The sequence below is a fragment of the Peromyscus leucopus genome, chromosome X, assembly GCF_004664715.2.
Source record: "Peromyscus leucopus breed LL Stock chromosome X, UCI_PerLeu_2.1, whole genome shotgun sequence".
Classification (NCBI taxonomy): Eukaryota; Metazoa; Chordata; class Mammalia; order Rodentia; family Cricetidae; genus Peromyscus; species Peromyscus leucopus.
Genome location: NC_051083.1, coordinates 30,100,137 through 30,121,304, shown reverse-complemented (window position 1 = coordinate 30,121,304; position 21,168 = coordinate 30,100,137). Strand labels below are relative to the sequence as shown.

At 43.0% G+C, this 21,168-nt stretch overlaps 1 protein-coding gene across 2 annotated transcripts in view; it reads right to left on the bottom strand.

The window, feature by feature from the left end:
- The window catches only part of Ca5b (carbonic anhydrase 5B), a 57,418-nt gene extending 44,248 nt beyond the window's left edge, over positions 1–13,170 (bottom strand). Inside the window, exon 1 of one of the 2 annotated variants that reach the window (XM_028887740.2) lies at positions 12,347–13,170. The gene's annotated coding sequence lies outside the window, so the exon portion shown is untranslated. Of the gene's footprint in view, positions 1–10,409; positions 10,514–12,346 lie in introns of those variants that run through there. The other variant, XM_028887741.2, reaches the window with a different exon arrangement.
- Between the last annotated feature and the right edge of the window lie 7,998 nt (positions 13,171–21,168).

Here is a 21,168-nt window from a genome sequence, read left to right as displayed (position 1 = left end):
ATTAGTTACCCAGTATGGTGTTTACATGTCAGAAGAATTCAATGATTAATGCTCCCTTAAGGCAGCCTGAATTAAAAAAAACAAAAAAACATTTGTTTCTGGCTTGCTTTTAAAAACAACAACAGCATCAGATACATCCTGCCAAAAGAGTTCTGGGTAGTTTTGAAATCTAAGTTGAAGTATAATCTGTGACTCTTGCTCTGGAACACAGAAAAACTGGCCAATGGTGAAGTCTTAAACCTTGTCTCTACCACGCACATTCACAGTGATAGTTTCCGAAGCAATGCTTTCCAAGGTACCGCTACAGAGGCCTCAGATTATGGTACCATTAACTTGGACCATTTCCCTTCTGGCAGTCCCTCACCCCTGATCCACTATTTCTTCATTAAATTTGCCTGTAACAAGTGAACAGACAAGTTCTGAAATGAAAAAAATACAAACAAACGTACAAAACTTGTTTAAAGCCCAATTCATTCCTAAAACCTTTCTCCTGCCTTCTGTGCCTGGTTAATTCCTGCTTACCATTTATGTGACTGACTACAGAGCCACTTCCTTAAAGGCTCCTTCAACTCACACTCACCAGGTTAGCATAACACCCTCTTCTTGGTGCTTATTATCACAGCTGAATTAAGTAGTTGATCAGAAATGCACTTTACAATTCCATTCTACCCAGAACCTAAGCTCCCTAGTGGGAGCTGCATCTCCTAGGGGCAATGCCTTTAAAAACATGGGTTTGGGGACTAGAGAGATAACTCAGCAGTTAATAGCATTGGTTGCTCTTCTGGAGGACGAGGGTTCAATTCCCAGGACCCACAGGGTGGCTCATGACCATCTGTAACTCCAGTTCCAGGTGATCCAAAGCCCTCTTTCTGGACTCCATAGACTCTGCATGCACCTAGTGCACAGACATACACACAGACAAAATATCTGTACACATAAAGTTTAAAAAAAAAACCATGGATTTGAGGACCTGAGCAGTTTCCTTGTGGTGGTGAACTGTAGATCTTAATTTTAAGAACTGAAAATTGTCATATGACAGCCAGCATGTATTGGAATGGTACCAAGGGTCTTTCCTAGGGTTCTGTTTTATTTATTTTATTTTATTTATTGCAGTGGTAAGTATCCCAAGGTTTCATGTATGCCAGGCAAGGGCTTTACCACAGAGTTATACTCTCAGACCACATGGTTTGTTTATATTATTTTGATTCTAGTTTAGGCATTCAAGGCTGGGAATTCTCCCAACACTTTTGGTTGTTGTTTCAACGTTTATTATAATTTCCTTTCTTCCAGATACTATGTTGGACACTGTGATTCTAAGGAGGAACAAAAGACATTAAAAAATAAATCCTGATACATGGTATTATGTTATGCTGCTAGAGGGAAAGAACTCCATTTCATCTCTGTTGCTGTGTATTTCAGCTTACACTTCCAAGTCATAGTTCATCATTGAGGGGAATCAGGGCAGGAACTCAAGCTCGAGCTTGAAGCAGATACCATGGAAGAATGCTGCCTGGTGACTTGCTTGCTTGATGGCTTGCTGTGGCTCAAGCTCAGCTAGCTAGCTTCCTTATAAAGCCCAGGATTGCCTGCCCAGGGAATGGTACCGCCCACAGTGGGCTGGGTCATCTGACATCAATTAATAGTCAAGACAATCCCTCACAGATATAGACACAACTTGATAAAGATAACCGAGACTCACTTTTCAGGTGATGCTAATCTGTGTCACATTGACAGAAAATGCTAACTAGAACAAACTTACATATAAAGTTACATCCTAGTTTCTTCCACCACTGTTGATTAAACAAGAACAAGAAAATATGCCATCAGTACATGTTTGTGTCAAATAAGGAAATTGTGGTAAACAAATACATTTTTTTTAAGGAAATGGCTTTGTCATTTCTACTTCAAGTGCATCTATGCCAGATTTGTTAACTGGTGTGACACGCTAAACATCTGTTGGGTCCCAATATTTTCCAGTTGAAAAATATTGATCAAAGCCAGTGTAGTACTTCATGCCTATAATCCCAACACTTTGGAAATTGAGGCAGGAGGATCAGAAATTCAAAACCATCCTTGAGTTTGAGGCCCTATCTGAAACAGGGGTGTAGGAGAGCTGTAGAGAGCTCAGTGGGGAAAGGTGCTTACCATACAAGCCTGGGGACCTGAATTTGATCCCTGGAACCCATGGTGGAAAGACAGAACTGATTTCCAGAAAGTTGTAGAACTTGTCCTCTCACTGACACATGTGTGTACGCACACCCATGCATAAAAATAATAATAAACAAGAACGTAAAATCATCTTGCTCAGAATGACTACCCAAAACCAACCTAACATCATCTACATGTCACGGCTACAACAGAGTGAAGGAGTTGCCCGTCTATTGTAAACTAAAATGCGTTGTCTTATATAAAGATAAACGGAGCACATGTAGTACCGACCATAGGAAACTATAGACCAGAAGGCAGACTGATGGTTGCTAGGACAGGAACGAAAGGGAAAACAGCAACTGGCCACTTACTAGGGAGGAGTCTTCTTGAGGTGATGGAAGCTTGTGGAACTAAATAGAGGTGACAGTTATACAAAACTGTGTAAAGTCTCAATGCTACTGCAATTTTCACTTAAAGAAGTTAGTTGTGCCGGTCGGTGGTGGCACACGCCTTTAATCCCAGCACTCGGGAGGCAGAGGCAGGCGGATCTCTGTGAGTTCGAGGCCAGCCTGGTCTACAAAGTGAGTTCCAGGAAAGGCGCAAAGCTACACAAGAGAAACCCTGTCTCAAAAAAAAAAAAAAAAAAAAAAAAAAAAAAAAAAAAAAAGAAGTTAGTTGTATTTTGTGTGACTTTTTTTAAACCTAAACATTTGCATTTTCTAAAGCAAAGAACCAGGGGAAAATGCAGCAAACTATTTCATAGGAAGGTATTTACCATGCTCGAGTTTCTGCCTCGGATGGAAAAAACAGCTCCCGACAGTTTGGTCTTGACTTGGGGGCAAAGGGACAAAATAAAAAAAAGTTGGGAGATTCTACAGGTGTTTTTCACTACAGACTTGAATCTCTTCTTCCCAAGAAGAGTATTAGATGGAAAAAAAAGAGTGAAAGTACACACGCAGAAAACTGGGATCATGAGCCCCCGCCACACACCCCAGTGCCAAAGCAAGGAGGCAAACGACGTGAGCTCAGCCTCCTCTCCCTCTTCAAGCACATCCCTGCTATCCAGTGGCTAGGAGCTGGCTGCTTTCCTCGGCACTGCTGCCCTTGATCTTGCTCCTTTTGAGCTAGAGGGAAGAAGGAAGGCTCCCTGCGAGCAAAAGGAGAGAGAAGTCCCAGCGGCAGTGACAGTGTGTCCGGTGAGAACAGGAGCAGTTCCTCCCTATAGTTAATCTCCCAGGGACAGTCAAGGGTTCCAGGCAGAACAGTAACTGTCATCACGCCATCTCCCCAGATGGTCACACTGGTCTCTCACCCAGTCCCCAGCATGCAATGTGCATTACTTTGTCAAATGCACCCCTGGGAGCAGCAAAGTGCATCCATCACACAAGAGGAGAGACTGAGAAGGTGGTTCCAAAGCCAATGGGCGTCCTCACTTCTAGCCTGACTCTAGCTAGGGCTTTTAAGCAAGTGATTTCTAAACTGTGTGTAAATTTGCTCAAAGGGTGTTTGAAATCCTCAAACCAAAGTTAAAATCAATGTTATGTATAGTTTTATATGTTTTTGAGTTTTATCTTTGGATAAAGCATGTATGCCAAGCCAGAGTCAATATTTAAACACAGACTTGTAAAAAACTATTTTGCTAGGGGGTGAGGAGATAGCTCAACTGGTAAAGTGCTTGTTCTGTAAGCATAAGGACCTGAGTTCGGATCTCCAGTATCCATGTAAAAAGTCAGGTGTTGCAGAGCATGCCTGTAATCTCAGCACCAGGGAAACAGACAGCAGGATCCCCACAGTTTACTGGACAGTCTGGCCAATTGGTGAGCTCCAGGTTCAATGAGTGACCCTATCTTTTCAAAAAAAGGCAGTAACTGAGGAAGATACACATACATTACCTTTTTTTCAAATATCATCTTTAACTGAATTAACTGAGCAGCCTTACAGAATAAGAGCTCACTGACCACCTCAATTCGTCATTTGATTCTGCTTTCTTTTCTTAATCTTTTATTATGGAAAACTTCAAATTTATACATTGGGCCCTCTGTATTTGTATACATGGATTCAGCCAAACATGAATCAAAAATACATGTAAAAGAATTTTACCTATTTTGGACGTATACTACTTATTTTCAGCTTGAATTTTTTTGTAATTTAAAATTGTTTTTCACTGGGTGTACTATAATGCCAGCACTTAAGAGGCTGAGGTAAGAAGATTTCTAATTTGAGGCCAGCCTGGGCTACCTAGTGAGATTCTTTCCAAACCAGGGGCATCAAAATAAATAAATGAAAATATTTAATGTACATAAACACAAAACTGTGCATATTTACAGAGTACTATATGTTATTTCAACACATGTATATATTATGACTGCGTCACTTTATATAAAAGACTTGAGCATCTTCAGATTTGGTTTCTGAGTAGATCATACAATCGATCTCCATGGGATGATTGCATAGTGAAAAAATACTATCCTAAAGCCAGCTATATGCCCTGTGTGGTGGCCACACCTTTAATCCCAGCACTTGGGAGGCAGAAGCAGGTGGATCTCTGTGAGTTCGAGGCCAGCCTGGTCTACAAAGCAAGTTCCAGGACACCTAGGGCTGTTACACAGAGAAACATCTGGTACCATACCAGCTACCAGCTATATATCCAGCATTCTATTTCATCAAGTATCTATCCATTAATAATCATGGTTTTTATTAATACCCCTGCTCATCCTCTTTGGGTCATTTTAAAGATTTATCTGTTTGTTTGTTTTATGTGTGTGTGTGTGTGTGTGTATGTGTGTGTGTGTGTGTGTGTGTTGTTTTTTTGCTGTTGTTTTTGTTTGCTTGTTTGCTTGAGACAGGGTCTCACTTTATAGCCTTGGCTGGCCTGCAACTGGCTATATATACCAGACTGACCTTGAACTCACAGAGATCTACCTGCCTCTGCCTCCCGAGTGCTGGGATTAAAGTCATGTACAGTCATGTCCGGCTTCCCTTTCCTTTGGCTTTTTGGGGGTGGGGTGGGGAGACTAAATCTCACTATGTAGCCCAGTCCTGGAACTCACTATGTAGCCCAGGTTGGCCTTGAACCTGCAGGGAAGGAATCTTCTGCCTCTGTGTCCCTAGTGTTGGGATTCTAGGCATGCAGCACTACACCCAGCAGTTTGGGATAATTTTAAATGCCATGTTTAAAGCCAGTTCCATCAATCAACTGCAACTACTGGATTTCCTCTACAAAACTGATTTGATACTAAAATGGAATTCCAAAACTATCAGGAGATGTAAGGAAAATTTACTTAGCTCTGTGCCATCTCTGAACTGAGTTGCATTCCTGAACGGAAGCAATAGTGAACAGTTAGTTACCTGATGGACAGCAGTGTATTAGGGTATTGAGGAAAGAATATGCCCTCTCCTCACTCCCCAAAGCTTGCAATCTATAAGGAAAAACAAATACTTTAGGTTTTTCCTATCTTTAAGAATTTGTGGTAAAAACATGCAACATTTCCATTTTGACCAATTTTAATTCTACAAATTCAAAAGCATGAAATACATTCATAACATTATGTCGCCATCAGCCGTATCTGTACTCAAAAGCTTTTTCACCATCCATCTCCAGGGTAAACCCTGTACTTATTAATACCTCCTCCCCACTCCTTACTAACCTCTAGTCTACGGTAAGTCCCTGTGTATGACTATTCCAGGTACCCCATATGAATGGAATTACAGTATTTCTTCTTTTGTGGCTGCCTTACTTCATTTCGTGTCATAGAATGGGAATCTCTTAATTAAAGCTGGGTGTGATGATAGCCACAGTGCAGCGCAATGAGGACACAAGAGGCAAGGGCTCTAAGTTTTAGAGCAGAGGTATCAGGGATGATTCAGCAGGAGGGGTAAACGTACAGAGAAGGACAAGGGAAACCAGGCAAAGTGATGGCCCGAGGAGGGTGATCAGGTACCAAAGCCAGAGAGGACAACTGAGGTTGAAATGGGCTTTAGCCCGTGAACAATGCCAATGTCAGGAGGGATGTGAGCAAAGGTTCCACAGGAAAAAAGACTCCTTTCTTGCTTACAGTGTTAGTGGTATGAGAAACTTAGTAACTTTCAGGAAGATAATACCAGGTACAGTGTGTACTCAACAGAAGGAGAATGCCAGCTCAGCCTTCAGATGGCAGGTTTTAATAAGTCAAGGCCACAGGTGTGCCTGCAAGGCACAAACTGTACTAACAGATGGATGGCCACACACATGGCCAGAGCACACGGTCCTGCACATGCACTCCCTGGGGACCTTAAACATGTTTGCATGGTTCCCAGAGAAGTCTTGCCTATGGCTTCATTCCTCACACAGTCATCGTCAGGAAATCCCTGAGGTGAGGCTGAACTGTCTGACAAGCTGAGAATAAACAGAGACGAATGCCTCACACTCAACAATCACCCTGTCATATGACAAGGTCCAGACTGATGATCCGTAACACCTGGCCCAGAAGAAACACTGCCCATGCATCTCAAGACTGGCTTTTAGGGCTAGGGGGTCAGGAAGGCTCTAGAGGACCTGATGTCACCCTTACTCTGCCATGCTCTAAAGGGCCTGTTGTGCTCTGGAAATCTGAACCTCTGTTGCGTATCCCACTGTAGGGGACCCTGACTCTTCAGACTTTCTTTGGTATTGCATGAACAAAACAAAACAACAATAAGGGACTGAGGATGTGGCTCAGCTGGTACTGTGCTTGCCTAAAATGAAGCCCTGTGCTTGATCCCCGGCTCCCCATAAACAGGGCATGGTGGCTCAGGCCTGGAGTCCTAGTACTCAGAACTCAGAAGGCAGAGAGGCAGGAGGATCAGAACTTGAAGTCTGGCCACACAGGGTGTTCAATTCAAGCCTGGTTTTCGAAAGACCATATTTTAAAAAAAAAATCCAAATCTCTGTTTTGAAGCCAGGTGAAAAGATCTCTGAACCTCCTTCCCACCATCCCAAGTCTTCTATTAATACCTGTAATTGCACTGCCTAGCAGGACCAGGGCATGCAGTGGAAGGCAGGGCTGGATGAGGTTCTGAGATTCACCTGGGAGAATACAAGTTTCCAAGGGACTAGAAGCATTTTGGATGTCATTCCAAGTCATGGATGGTTTCTGATAGCTCCAGCAGAAGAGCACGGGATGGGGAGCAGAGCCAGACAAGTCAAGGAGGTGATTATGTCAATCATCATTCATATGTAGTTTCTTCAAGATAGAAATTGAACACCAGGCCCTCTTCTAGGCTCAAGGGAACAAAGCCAAGTTTCTACCCTTGTGAAGCTTATGTTTTACTAGGGAGAAATAGATCATAAAAGTAGTGTGGTAAGTCAGTTGTAGAGGTGATTCAAGTACATTCGATGAAATATAGATCAGGATACAATAAATCAGGAGTGCCACTGGGGCAGGAGTGTTATATTTGGCCTCATTGACAAAGTGATATTTGAGCTAAGGACTGAAAGGGGTAGAGAATTTGTTAAAGAGTCGTCTAAAGAAAGGACAGTCTAGCCGGGCGGTGGTGGCACATGCCTTTAATCCCAGCACTCAGGAGGCAGAGGCAGGCGGATCTCTGTGAGTTCGAGGCCAGCCTGGTCTACAGACTGAGTTCCAGGAAAGGCATAAAGCTACACAGAGAAACTCTGTCTCAAAAAAACAAAAAACAAAACAAAACAAAATTCCCAGAGCTGGGCAGTGGTGGCACATGCCTTTAATCCCAGCACTCAGGAGGCAGAGGTGGATCTCTATGAGTTCGATACCAGCCTGGTCTACAGAGGTAGTTTCAGAACAGCTAAGGCTGTTACACAGAGAAACCCTGCCTTAAAAAAAAATTCCCTTGGAGCTAGGTGTGGTACACATCTATATTCCCAGAAATTGGGAAGTTGAGGCAGGAGGATGATGGTGAGTTTGTGGTCAGCCTGGGCTACATAGCAAATGCCAGGCCAGTCAGAGCTAAAATAAACAAAACAGCAAACAAACAACAGCAACAAAATGGCCCTGAGCGGTCTGAGAATGGAGCTCAGTAGTAGAATGCCATTTGTGATATTAAAAGAAAGACAGCGGGGTTTACACTGGATGAACCAACAGAAGAAGGCATTGTGACTGCAGAGCAGGTAGAATAAGAATGAATCTCTGAACAGAGAAACAGACCCTGGCATGAGAAACAAGGAAACATGGTGGTTTCGCCATCTACCCTACTCAATGGGGGACACCAATGGGAGAGCAAAGAAGGAAGGTCTGGGAAGTCAGCAGTGCTGTGCCAGTGTGCAGGAGCGGTTACAAAGCTGGACAATAAGGAAAATCAGCCCCCTCCAAGAGTTACAGGTGTACCGGGGGAGGATGGCAGAAGGGACAATTATGGGTGCAGCCAACCGCAAAGGAACAACGAGTCCAGAAAGAAACTGAACACGGATGGTCAGGGGTGAAGAGAGTTCCAAGAAAATCTGAATAATTAGAAACGCACTCTAACTAATGCTAGGCTACAGTATCTATAATAGTACTTTAGTTTTTTACTGTTCAGGTCTAGGGTCAATCCTTTCTGGTAAACTGGAAGTAATAATTTCTTGAGAGCTGGTTATTTATAACTTACTTACAGAACTCAAATTGTCCAATCTTGTTAAACAGTAAATAGCGTTTAACTATCAAACATACCACATCTCAATGATCTACCACTACATTTTACTGCATTTCATGAAGAATCTACCTGTGTTCACAATGCTCATAGAGATGCATCATGTGCCATAGGGAAGCTAAACTTTCTACACATCTACGCATGTGCCCTTTGCTATCACTGATTACTTATGTAAATCCTTGGATTTTTACTGACATGTCTGCTATTGTGCAGATTTAGAAATGTATGAGAGAAGGAGAAAACACAAAAACTATTAAAGATTCATTCATAAATTGTGTAGTTACTGTGATAAGTGGTTTGAACTCTGCCTAATTAAACTTTCTCTGTGCAAAACAGACAGCAGAAAGAAAATGTACTCTGGATAAAGGTTACAATCACATTGAAAGAAATTGTTTCTCATCCGACTGACTCTTGATTTCAAAAGGAAGCCTTTTGCAACTCCTCAAATCTGAATTAGAGATTATCTTGCCAAATCTTGATAGAGAAAACTTAGCTTCCTCCTCTCACCCACTTCTTCCCTGGGAGCATGACTCCCATCTGAGAATGGTACCCTTGCTGCCTTGGGCCTTCAAGGAATTCTAGCCTGATTTTAAAGGTTGTGAATTAAGGAAGAAACGCCTAAAAAAGTGGAAAGGTTTTCCACTTCCAACATATCTGTGAACCTCAGCTACTCTGGGCAATGTGCAGGCATTGCTAAAGGATCCTCGGCAGTTTCACTCACAAGAAAATGGGGTTACTTCTATTCATAATCCAGTCCAGCTTGTAAACAGCAGCACATACAGAAGACAGCAGAGTATCAACAAAGGGAGACCAGGAAGCAGAAAGCAAAGAGGTTTTCCACGGCTCAGAAAGCACAAGTACTCTCCGAACTAAGGTGTGCCCATTAGCTCCTAATGTTTCTCAAACCTTCCCAGGGAAAGTACACGGGGGGGGGGCACTGACATTAATATTAACAAGCTGCTACAAGTTTTCTCAGGACAGAAATACTTCACAAGGAATGTTCCAAAGAATGGTAGCCACAAACCATTCTGTATTTTTGGAGGTACCTCTCCTCTAGGTCTTGGGTGGGTCACAAAAAGTTAGGGCCAGAAGGAGTAATTTCAGAGTGGAAAAGTTTTTGATTTCTGTAAGTAGAGCTGTGACAGTACTCCACAGTCTAGGGATGGCTGTGAGCCTGTCTGCAGCTCCTAGCTTAGTGGGGGTGGGGATGAAGAAGAAACCACGCCAATCAGAGTCTTGACTTATTGCTCCTCAGTTTCTGAAGGAAGCCTCAGAATTGGTAGCCTTTACCTTCGTCTCCAGCTGTTTCTTAGCAGGTTGGACTTTCTTATTTAGATTCAACCAACTCTGGCGACGTGCCCTCACAAGGGACTGCTCCTCCTGTGCCCCCACAATTCTCTCGAGTGCAAAAGAACTGTGAAAGAGTCTGGTGACTCCCAAGAGTGGAGAAAGGGGGACTGAAGCAGAGAAGACGACGCCCAGTCAGGCCCACGGACTTAGGCAAGACTCGCAGAATCAACAGCTGTCGCTGCTCGGAGCCCCAGATCGGTGGGATAGAGGGTCGTGGGAAGGGTCATGGCCCTCTTTGGGTCTGTCCATCCTCCCTGAGGCTCCCACTCCATTCGGCTGCCCATCCTTACCTGGACGATTCTCGGACAGCACTTAACAAGTGCCGCTCGCAAGTTAGCTTCCCAGGACCCACAACTGGGGAGTGTCCATCAAAGCCTCGCCCTCTGGCGCCCGTGCCACGCCCCCTATAAGCCACGCCCCCACCCCTTCCAGCACTGCTAAAGCCGCAGGGACCGCCCCAATCACGCCCCATTAGACCTGGCGTGCCTTTGCTCTCAGCCCTGACACACACCCCCTACGCAAGCCACGCCTCTAAGCCCGAGCCACGCCTCTGAGTTCTTCACTCTCCCCTGCCTCCCTTTCTCGCTTTGCCTGCGGCAGGCAATGTTTCTGGGACAAAAGCATTATTTCTTGGATAAAATCAGACAGCTGGCCTAAAGCCTCTAAGTCTAAAAATTGTCTTTCCTCAAGTTTCGCCCATCTCTGAATACCATGATTTTGACATGCTAAAGTCGAAACGTTGGATGTGTTCTTTCCCACTACTTTTCAGCTCAATTTACCCAAGTTTCTAAACATCCTCTGAACTTGAACTGTGGGCTCATGTTCCTTTCAACCAGTTTCCATAGCCTTTAAACCGGGACTGTGAAATTGTGCTTCTAGCCCTTTGTCCTTATCTGACTTTAAATGCAAGGCAGAGGTACCAAATAAGCACTCTCCTCTATTTCCTGTAGTCTCTTACAGATGATTTTTTTAAAGGCAACCAGTGCCCTCTTGCTACGTAGGGACTGAGCATCTTGACATTAATCTAACTGAAATTGGTTGTGAGGGTACACACTCAGTTATCTTTCCTCCTTCCAGTCCAAGAAAAATGAGGAGAAGTTACAACCAACTTGCTGCCCTTGTATTCACATCCCTGACTCATTCATTCAAATCACATTCATGGTGTAGATGCTCCTCTGGCAAATAAGACAAACCTCAGGGTTTCTCTGGTTTGATGTTTCCCCACCTCCAGCTGAGATGTGACAGCCCCCGCCCCCAAAAAATAAAATTCAAAAGGGATGATGTAGCAAGGAGTTGATAGGTGAAGAGGACTTAATAGTCACAGGTCCTCTCCTCCTCTTCTTTACCATGAATATGCATTTCTTCCCTTAAAATACTTTTTAAGATTAAATTTTTCTTTTCCATGTGTGTGAGTGTTTTGTCTGAATGTATATACGACCACCACATGCATATCTAGTTCCCATGGAGGTCAGAGGAAAGCACTGGATCCTCTGGAACTGGAATTATGGATGGTTGTGAGCTGCCATGTGGGTGCTGGGTACCAAATCCTGGTCTTCTGCAAGACCACAAAGTAATCTTAACCTTTGAGCCATCTCTTCAGTCCCTGAAAATACATTTCTTAAAAGAAAGAAAGAAAGAAAGAAAGAAAGAAAGAAAGAAAGAAAGAAAGAAAGAAAGAAAGCTAGCTTTCAGGTATATTACACAAGAAGCAAACAAGTTTATCTTTAAAAATACCACATATGACATCTATAGCCCACTCTAAGTATAATGACTTTTTATTTTGGTTTTTCAAGACAGGGTTTCTTTGTACAGCACTGCCTGTCTTGGAACTAGCTCTGTAGACCAGGCTGGCCTCGAACTTATAGAGATCCGCCTACCTCTGTCCCAAGTGCTAGGATTAATGGCATGTGCCGCCACCACCTGGCTTATAGTTACTTCTTAAAGCAACTGTCTTTGCTTACAAAGAGAGTAGCGGATGATAATACCTAACATCTCCTAATGCTTATTGTTCATCATTGTATTATTGTTCATAATACAAGCATGTATGTATCTCAAATCACATTTTAGGTAGTTTAACAAAGTGAATAAACAGTAACATGCATTGAATTTCACAGGTCTTCTCAATCCCATTAGCAGGAATATTACTGGGTGGCAAACACAGAAAGACATTTTATAGTACTACTAGTTTATGCAACAAATTCCCCAAAAATCTTTAGTGAGTACCTACCTTTTCAAATGTACACAAAAACACAGTTTCTGCCCTCATAGCTGTATGATTTGCTGCTGGCTGTACTTCTGATATCTAATAATAAAGGCATTATGATTGCATATCAATTCTTTCTTGCCTCCTATTCCATTTCTGGCTTGAAGATGGTGAAAATAGTCAAAACGTTGTCCTCAAAAGAACACAGAGAAAAGAAGACATCACAACAGAGCATTTGATCAAACTCATCCTGGCCCTGAGAGCCCTGCCTCATTTGTAACATGTTCCAACTGCAATTGTGTAAGCACAAGAACTGAAGACCATAATGAGGGATGGTGTGGTAGAGTGGGACATTGTGTAAGAGTGGATAATTAGAAAAGAGGGAGAACAAAAACATTTCTGAGTAAATGAGCACTTGTGGGAGAAAAATAAATGGGGAATAAAAAGAAAATGAAGCCTGGTGTGATGGCATATACTTTCAATTCCAGCGGAAGCAGGTAGGTGTCTGCAAGTTCGAGGCTGGCCTGGTCTGCATAGTGAGTTTCAGGCTAATTCAAGAATACACAGTGAGACTTGGTCTCCCAAAAGAGGTGGGGAGGCTGGCAGGTAATGGGAAACTGTGGGAGAAAGTGGACAGTTGTGAGAAAGACAGAGGCTTTGTTCTGGGGAGAAGAGAAGATCGTGAAAAGAACAAAGAACTGTAATAGAGGCAAATTTCTTCACATAATGGTTATAACTTCATTAATTTGGCTGGAACAAGGTATTCAGATATTTGGTCAAAAACTATTCTGAGGACCAGAGAGATGGCTCATCAGTTAAGAGCACTTTCTACTCTTACAGAGAACCCAGGTTTGGTTATCAGCACCCACATGGTGGTTCACAATCATATGTAACTCCAATTCTGGGAGAGCCAATGCTTTCTTCTGGCTTTCTCAGACACTAGGCACAAGCATGGTACACAGACACACAGGCAAAACACCCACACACATATAATAAAATGATGTAAAAATAGAAAACAATGTAGTCAATAACAAGATCAAAAAGTAAGAAAAATTCGGGCTTTGGAACACAACGAGGAAACATTTTATTCAAAATGGACTAATGGGTTGACTCTATATTCCATGCGCCCCTATCAAGGAGTATGGCAACAATGTGAAGATTCTTCCAGTGTTCACAAAATTAAAACCACAGCTTAGTTTCTTTGTATGGCTCATTGTCATTGTCAACTTGACTGAATTTCAAATCACTTAGAAGATGGTGAAGTATACATGTGGAGGTGTCCAAGAGTGTGTTTCCAGAGAAGACTGGGAATACCCACCCTGCATATACACAGCAGTGGACCATGAGCTGGTGATTCACACTGAATCAAAAAAGCGAAGGAGAAGGCTAGCCATGCGCTCGTGGCCTTCTTAGTTTTAACTGTCAACTTGATGTAGCCTACAGTCACGTAAGAAGGGAGTCTCGTTAAGGGATTGCCCAGATCATATTGGCCTATGAATATGTCTCTGAGGAATTGTCTTGATTGTGAGTTGATGTAGGGCGAAGCTTACGAGGGCTGCACCATTCCCTAGGCAGAAAGCCAGCTAAGCATGGGTCTGCAATTAAGCGAGCAAACAATGTTCCTCCATGGTTTGTGCTGTACTTCTGTGGCTGTCAATTTGTTCCTTGGTCGAAGGTAATGCTGTATGGAATAGCAATTCCTTCAAAGTATACCATTGTTACAATCACAAAGCACACTACATTAAGTGCATTCTACGTACTGTCCAAATGTTCATGCCTAATTAAGTACAGTACACAGTTCCACGGTAGCATTTAGATTATTGTCCCTTAGGATGGCAAGCAGGTTTCAACGTACATTTCAACTTTGATCTGTTTACAGTAGCTGCCCGCGTAAATTGTGCTGTGAAATTCTATGAGTCTAGTCTCAGAAGGAAAAAGTTCTGTGACTGACTAACAATGTCTGGGTGGGTGGGTATGGGAAACAACCCATGTAGAATCTCTGATTTGTAGCAACAGAAATTTTGTATAACATCTTTTACAGTCCTCAAAAATACTTACCATTAGGCTGCTGACAGCTACACCATGGTAGAGAGCTCAGAATCAACATTACTGGCCAACATGTAAGGATAGAAAGGTTGAGATACTAAATAATTTATATGCTTTATGTATCAAGAGGGAGTAATTTAAGATTCTGCTATGAAAACGACAGGTTCTAAACAAAAGTATTTGGCCTGTTTTAATTACTTTTCTATTGCTGTGAAGAAACACCACAACCTAGGCAACTTAAAGAAGAAGGTGTTTAATTGGAGACTTACTTATAGTTTCAGAGGTTTAGTCCATGGCCATCATGTTGGGGAGCGTGGCAGCAAGCAGGAAGGCATGGCAGGGGAGCAGTACCAGAGAGCCTCCATCCTGAGACACAAGCAGAGGCAGAGAGAATGAAACCCCAAAGCCCACCCCCACTGACACACCTCCTTCAACAAGGACACACCTCCTCCAACAAGGCCACCACCACCTAACGTTTTTTCAGGTAAGTTTCACAAACTGGGCATTCAATGACCAAGCATTCAAACATATAAGTTTATGGAGGCCATTCTCATTCAAACCACCATATGGTCTAGTGTATCCAACACTTCCTTATAAATACAGACAAAGGAAGTTTGAATGGGCATGGCTAAACATTTTGGCATAAACTCCAACAGTATGCCAAATTAGTACTTGTAGACATAAACCCCTGCCTCACGCTTCCATGCATGGCTGTGAGAATTTAAAACAAGCATAATGTACCAATATCATGTAAAGATTTCAACATAATGTTCCAGTAATGTAAATGACTGAACCTCTTAGGAAATAAAACGTTCAGTATGGTTATTAATACACATAACTCTCTATGACTTAATGCTCGTTCATAGACTGAGACCCACAAACAATTACTTGTAAATGCCTTAAATTCTCTCTTTAAGAATATAAAGTTAAACTGGGCATAGTGGTGCACGCCTTTAATCCCAGCACTAAGGAATTAGAGGCAGGTAGATCCCTGTGATTTTTATGATCCTTCCCCTTGTCATTTACACTAAAGCTATTTCCACATTCATATCTTCACTCATACCCCAACCCAGGGCCAGTGTCAGAGAGTCCACTCTGTCCTCTAAAAGCTGAGCCCAACTTGGCTTTGTTCACACACACACACACACACACACACACACACACACACACACACACACACACACACACACAGCAACCCTGCCCCTTCCCATGCTTCTCTGAGCCATCCTATCGGCAAGTCCTTTTGAGTCAGCCTCAATGGGTGTTCATTTACACTGTGAGCTGTCATTCAGCATCTGAACCTTTACTCTGGGTTTCTTGTGACTAGCCTCTCCTGTAAGAAGTTCTTCTATTGCTTTTTTTAGAAGTTTTTAAAATGACAGTCCACCAGCTTTGGGTGCTCACCTTCATCTTTGTCCCTAGCATTTTTTCACATCCTTAGCATTCCTCTCTTGTCTGTGTGAACTGAAATTTCCTGGAAAGTGTGGCCTACAATTTGGTGCATTTTTTAAAGATTTATTTCTTATAAAAGAGTATAAGAGTGCTCTATCTTCATATACACCTTTATGCCGGAAGAGGGCATCAGATTCCATTATAGATGGTTGTGAGCCACCATGAGGTTGCTGGGAATTGAACTCAAGACTTCTGGAAGAGCAGCCAGTGCTCTTAACCACTGAGCCATCTCTCCAGCCCCAATTTGGCACATTTTTATATTTCTCAGATCCCATGATTATTTGATGGTTGAATATGAATGACTGATCCTAATCTAATACTGGAATTCTACAAGACCCAAAACTGTTGGGAATGATTCAAAGAAGAGAAAATTGTATGAAACTGGCATATTCAAAAGACTCATCAAAAAAGAAAGCCAGATGCCTTTTTGAGGGTTACTGCTGCTGTGATGAAACACCATGAGCAAAAGCAAGATGGAAGGAAAGGTTTTGTTTGGCTTATGATTCCACATCATCTTTCATTATCGAATTCAGGGCAGGAATTCAAACACAGCAGGAACCTAGAGGCAATAGCTGATGCAGAGGCCATGGAGGGATGCTGCTTACTGGCTTGCTTCCCATGGCTTGCTCAGCCTGCTTTCTTGAAGAACCCAGGACCACCTGTCCAGGGATGGTACAACCCACAATCAACTGCCTGCTCCCCCCTTTCCCTGCCATAGATCACTAATTAAGAAAATGCCCTACAGGCTACAGTACAATCTCATAGAGGCATTTTCTCAATTGAGATTCCCTCCTCTCAGATGGCTATAGCTTATGTCAAGTAGACATAGAAGTAGCCAGTACACTGGGTATGGTGGGCACATGCCTTTAAATCCCATTACTCAGCAGGCTGAGTTCCATACATGTGAGGTCAGGCCGGCTTACAAAGTGAGTTTCAATACAGCTCTGCAAAGAGACTTTGTCTCAAAAAAACAAAAGAACCAACAAAAGAATGTAGTTTTGGAGGATAAGAAATGGCTCAGAAGTTAAGAACACTGGCTGCTTTTCCAAAGGACTTGGGTTCAATTCACAGCACCCATATGGTGGCTCACAACTGTCTGTAACTCCAGTTCCAGGGGTTCCCACACCCTCTTCTGGTTTCCTAAGGCACTGTATGAAAGTGTTATGCAGATATACGTGTAGGCAAAACACTCATATGCATATGAAAATTTTTTTTAATTTAAACAATATAATGTTGGCAAAATTACACTCAGTTCATCTGAGTTAATTTTCATTTCGAAGAAGTGGTGATTAACTTTCCATGAAGTAAACAAAAAAAGTCTGCGGGGGAGAAAAAGCAAAGTTCATATTGGTTATGCCTGCCTGCCTGCCTGCTGACATGCTCCTTGCCATGATGATCACGGATTAACCCTCTGAAACTGTAAGCAAGCACTCAATTAAACGCTTTTTAGTGTTAAGTTGCCTTGGTCATGGTGTCTCTTCACGTCAATAAAACAGTAACTAAGACAGTTACTGTGAATAGTGTTGTAGTAAACACAGCAGGATCAATGTTTCTTTCACATACCAATTTCATCTCCTTCACAGATATATCCAGGAGTGGTATGGGTGGATCACAAGGAAGTCCTGGTTTTAGTTTCTTGAGAACCCCACATTGTTTTCTAGGGTGTCATTGTTAATTTGTATCCTTTCAAACAATGTCTGAAGCTAGGTTCCCTTTTCTCATCATCTCCATCAGTAAGTACTATCAGTATTTTCATAATGGCTGTTCTAAGTGCAGTGACGTGGACGCTGATTTTACTTTTGATTTGGAATGGATGAGTGGATGCCAGGGCCACAGGGCCACAGGAAACGCTGAACCTTTCTGCAGCCTCCTCCAGCCCTGCTGCCCTGCCCTGTCTTGTAATTGAGCCATGCCCTTAGCTGGCCTGGCTGTACTACTTCAAGTGCATTCCATGAAGGTAGCAGGGTTATTCCTATCCACTAGATTTCCACTAGCCAAAGCCTTAATGGTCCTTATCTGCTTTCTCTTCTCCACTGCACTGGCTTAGAAGGCCTGCAGCTTCACCTTGTAAAGGTCTCTTCGTCTGTGCGCACTGCTGTATATGCACATTCCACTGTTATCAATGACTGATTTTGGCTTCAGCGTACAGCCACGCTTACCCACAACCATGCAGCATACTGGTCCGACAAGCAGTTCTGAGTATGCTTCCCTTCCTGTAACCATCATAAGCCTTTCATTGGTTTCTAGTGAAGTCCAAACTCCTCAGCAGAGCCTGTAAGAACTCATTTTCCACCCTGCTTCTCCGGCTTCTCCCAATGCCTCCACGCCAATCCCCTGCCACAGTCATCCCAAAGAAGACCCTGATGTTCTGCCTGGTTCTCAGCATTGGTTCTTCTTCAGGTTGCTTTCTCCTCCTCTCCTCCATGGGTCTGGCTTGCAAGACCTGGCATGAGGATCGACTCTAGAACTTCTCACAGAGTCTCCAAACTCCAGTGGTTGAATTTTCTGTGTTTCTTTGACACTTCATGGTGTTTCTTCTTTTGTGGTGCTAGGGGATTAAGCTTAAGGCCTCAAGCAACCTAGGGTTAAGTGCCCTTTCACTGAGCTACATCCACAGCCCCACATTTTTAGATCCTTGGTCTGCTGCTCTTTCAACTGAGCTACCTCTGCCACATTTTTAAAAATAAAAGTTGTCCTTGCCCCTACTAATTTGTAAATTGTCCCAGGGACACTTACCTCAGCTGACTGAGACAGGGCTGACCACGTACAGATGCTCAAAGAATATTTAAGATCAAATTCAGTTAGCTTGTGTAATGGGCTGGGAATATAGCTTGGCCTAGAGTCCTGGAGCCCTGTGTTCCAACCCCAGCACTGTGTAAATATGCCTACAATCCCAGAGCTGGAGAAGTGGAGGCAGGAGGATACTCAGGTCTACTATGAAACAAAGAATTGCAATCCAGTGAAGGATTCATACATTAATTACTTTACCATTGTGTTGCCAAAATGTAGTTTCTGAGGACTAGTAACATCTGGTGAAGGATATTGGAAAACAGATACTTGTATACTGCAAACAATGTGTATGTTGACATTCCTTTGAAAAAAAGTGAACACAGATTAAAATTTTACTTTTTGCATATCCAGACTCTTTAGTTTAAACATATACCAAAAACATTCATCAAAATGTGTGAAAATTTATCTGAATCTAGAATATTTATAACAGTGAAAAAAAATGTGATTCCCTCCCTCCAGTTTTTTAAAACAGGGTCTCATTATAGCTCACGCTTGCCTTGACCTCACCATATAGCCTACCTTAGCTGTGAATTTTTGATCCTCCTGCCTCCTGAATGCTGAGATTGCAGAAATGTGATTGAAGAGCAGGAAGAAAACGTTTGGTGTCTAACACACCTTTGTGGCCTGATTGAAGTCTTCGTTAAATCTCTATCTCTCTGTGTATTGACTTTTCCTTGTCAAGATAACTTCATCTATTTTTTTTTCAGGGTGGGAGCACTTAGGTCAGCTCTTTCTTAGGGACATTTCCATTGCATCTAACGTGACATTGCTAGAATGGCTGGGCTGGCCGCCTCTTCCTCTGGGACAGCTTTTCCTCTCTCAGTGTCCTTGGTGCCAAGGTGGAGCAGATGGTAAAAGCCTTCCTCGGTGGGTTGAGCTAACAGAGAGGGGCCATCTCCAACAAAATCCCACCCTCACTATGTCTCTCAAAGTGCTACATCATAGCTTCCACTTTGATGCTTTCAAACCCAAATGTGCTAGTTGACATCAGAGCCATGCAACCTCATCTCCCATTCGTGACTTTCCAGGAAGGAAGTGCCACAAGGGAAGAGAGGAAAGCCCACCAGAGACCCCAGGGGAATTCTACTGGCATTGTTGGTGGGGTGACACCCGGGGAGAGCTTCTCATCCCTGTAACTCAATCCTCAGAGTATCTCAGGGCTTGCTTGTAATTTCAGTTTGGACCCATTGGGATAGAGACACTGACTCAGTATGATGGTGAGAAGTTTCAAGGTAAGTCAGTGTAGCTGAGAAACGGACAATCTTTCCACTCATGTCATTGCGAACTGCAACCGTCACACCAGATCAAGTCCCCTGTGTCTATTGGCCACCACACTGAGATAGCAGAGACAGTACTGCCATTATATAGCATGGCTCCATTCCATTAATGTTGACTTTAGCCAAGCACCAGACCTTGGAGTTAAACAAAACCATCTCCTTCAGCTGGGTATGGTGGTTAACACCTGTAACCCCAATATTCAGGGAGCTGAGGCAGAAGAATCACCAAGAGTTTAAGGCCAGCTTAGGCTACTTAGTGAGTTCCAGGCCAGCGTGGCAGTACATAGGAAGCCTGCTTTAGTAACAACAATTACAAAAATCCAAAACCACTTGCCCCAATCCTGTGTTCAATCTCAGTGACCCGCATGGTATAATGAGAGAACAGACTCACTTAAGTTGTCCTTTGACCTCCACACCTTAGCAGGACATGTGTGTGTGTGCCATGCACACACCCACACAAACACACACACTAAATAAATAAATAAACTTATAAAGCAAGCAAAAATGAATGATCCCCTTTGTTTGAAGAGGTCCTGTCTTAGGATGCTTACCTTCTCAATGAAACACAGATGAGGACATCCTGGAACATTTGCACTTTCCTCATCAGATGAAAACCAGTGACATACGCTTCCCAACGTTGACAGCCCTTCTATGGAACAGACAGTTTGGTAGAAAAAGACAGGAAGTTTATGCCAAGAACCACCCCCCTCTTCCACACCAAGAGAAGACTCAGTTCTTGATAGCATCTGCTGAATCAGACAGCTATGGGGTGGGGGTGCCCCACTTTGAGTCAACTGAGAGAATACTGTTTTGACCTAGGGTCTGGAGAAAAGTCAATGAGCCCAAACCCTTCCACAAATAATCCGTAGGAGATGAGTTGTTCTAATGAAAATATTAGCCCAAGTCATGGAGGTTAATTATTAAGCCTTTCAGATGCTGCTTTGCTTGTTTTCCTGATACCCTAATCCTGGCCACAGAACAACTAAACCCGCTTTGAGTGGAGGTTAGAGATTGTTTTTCCTGTTTGTCTCTTGTTTCAACTGACACAATGCTGTGGGGTTGCCCACCCCACCTCCCTGACCCCACCTCTTTTCTTTTCTTTTTTTTCTCTTCTCTTCTCTTCTTTTGGCTGTTAGGTTGTTGAGCTCTGTCAACAAGAAACTGCCTTGAAATTGAAAAGCAGATGAACAGTTTTGTGTGCAAGCCTTTGTCTTATCGGATTTGTTCGTTCTCTCTCTCTCTCTCTCTCTCTCTCTCTCTCTCTCTCTCTCTCTCTCTCTC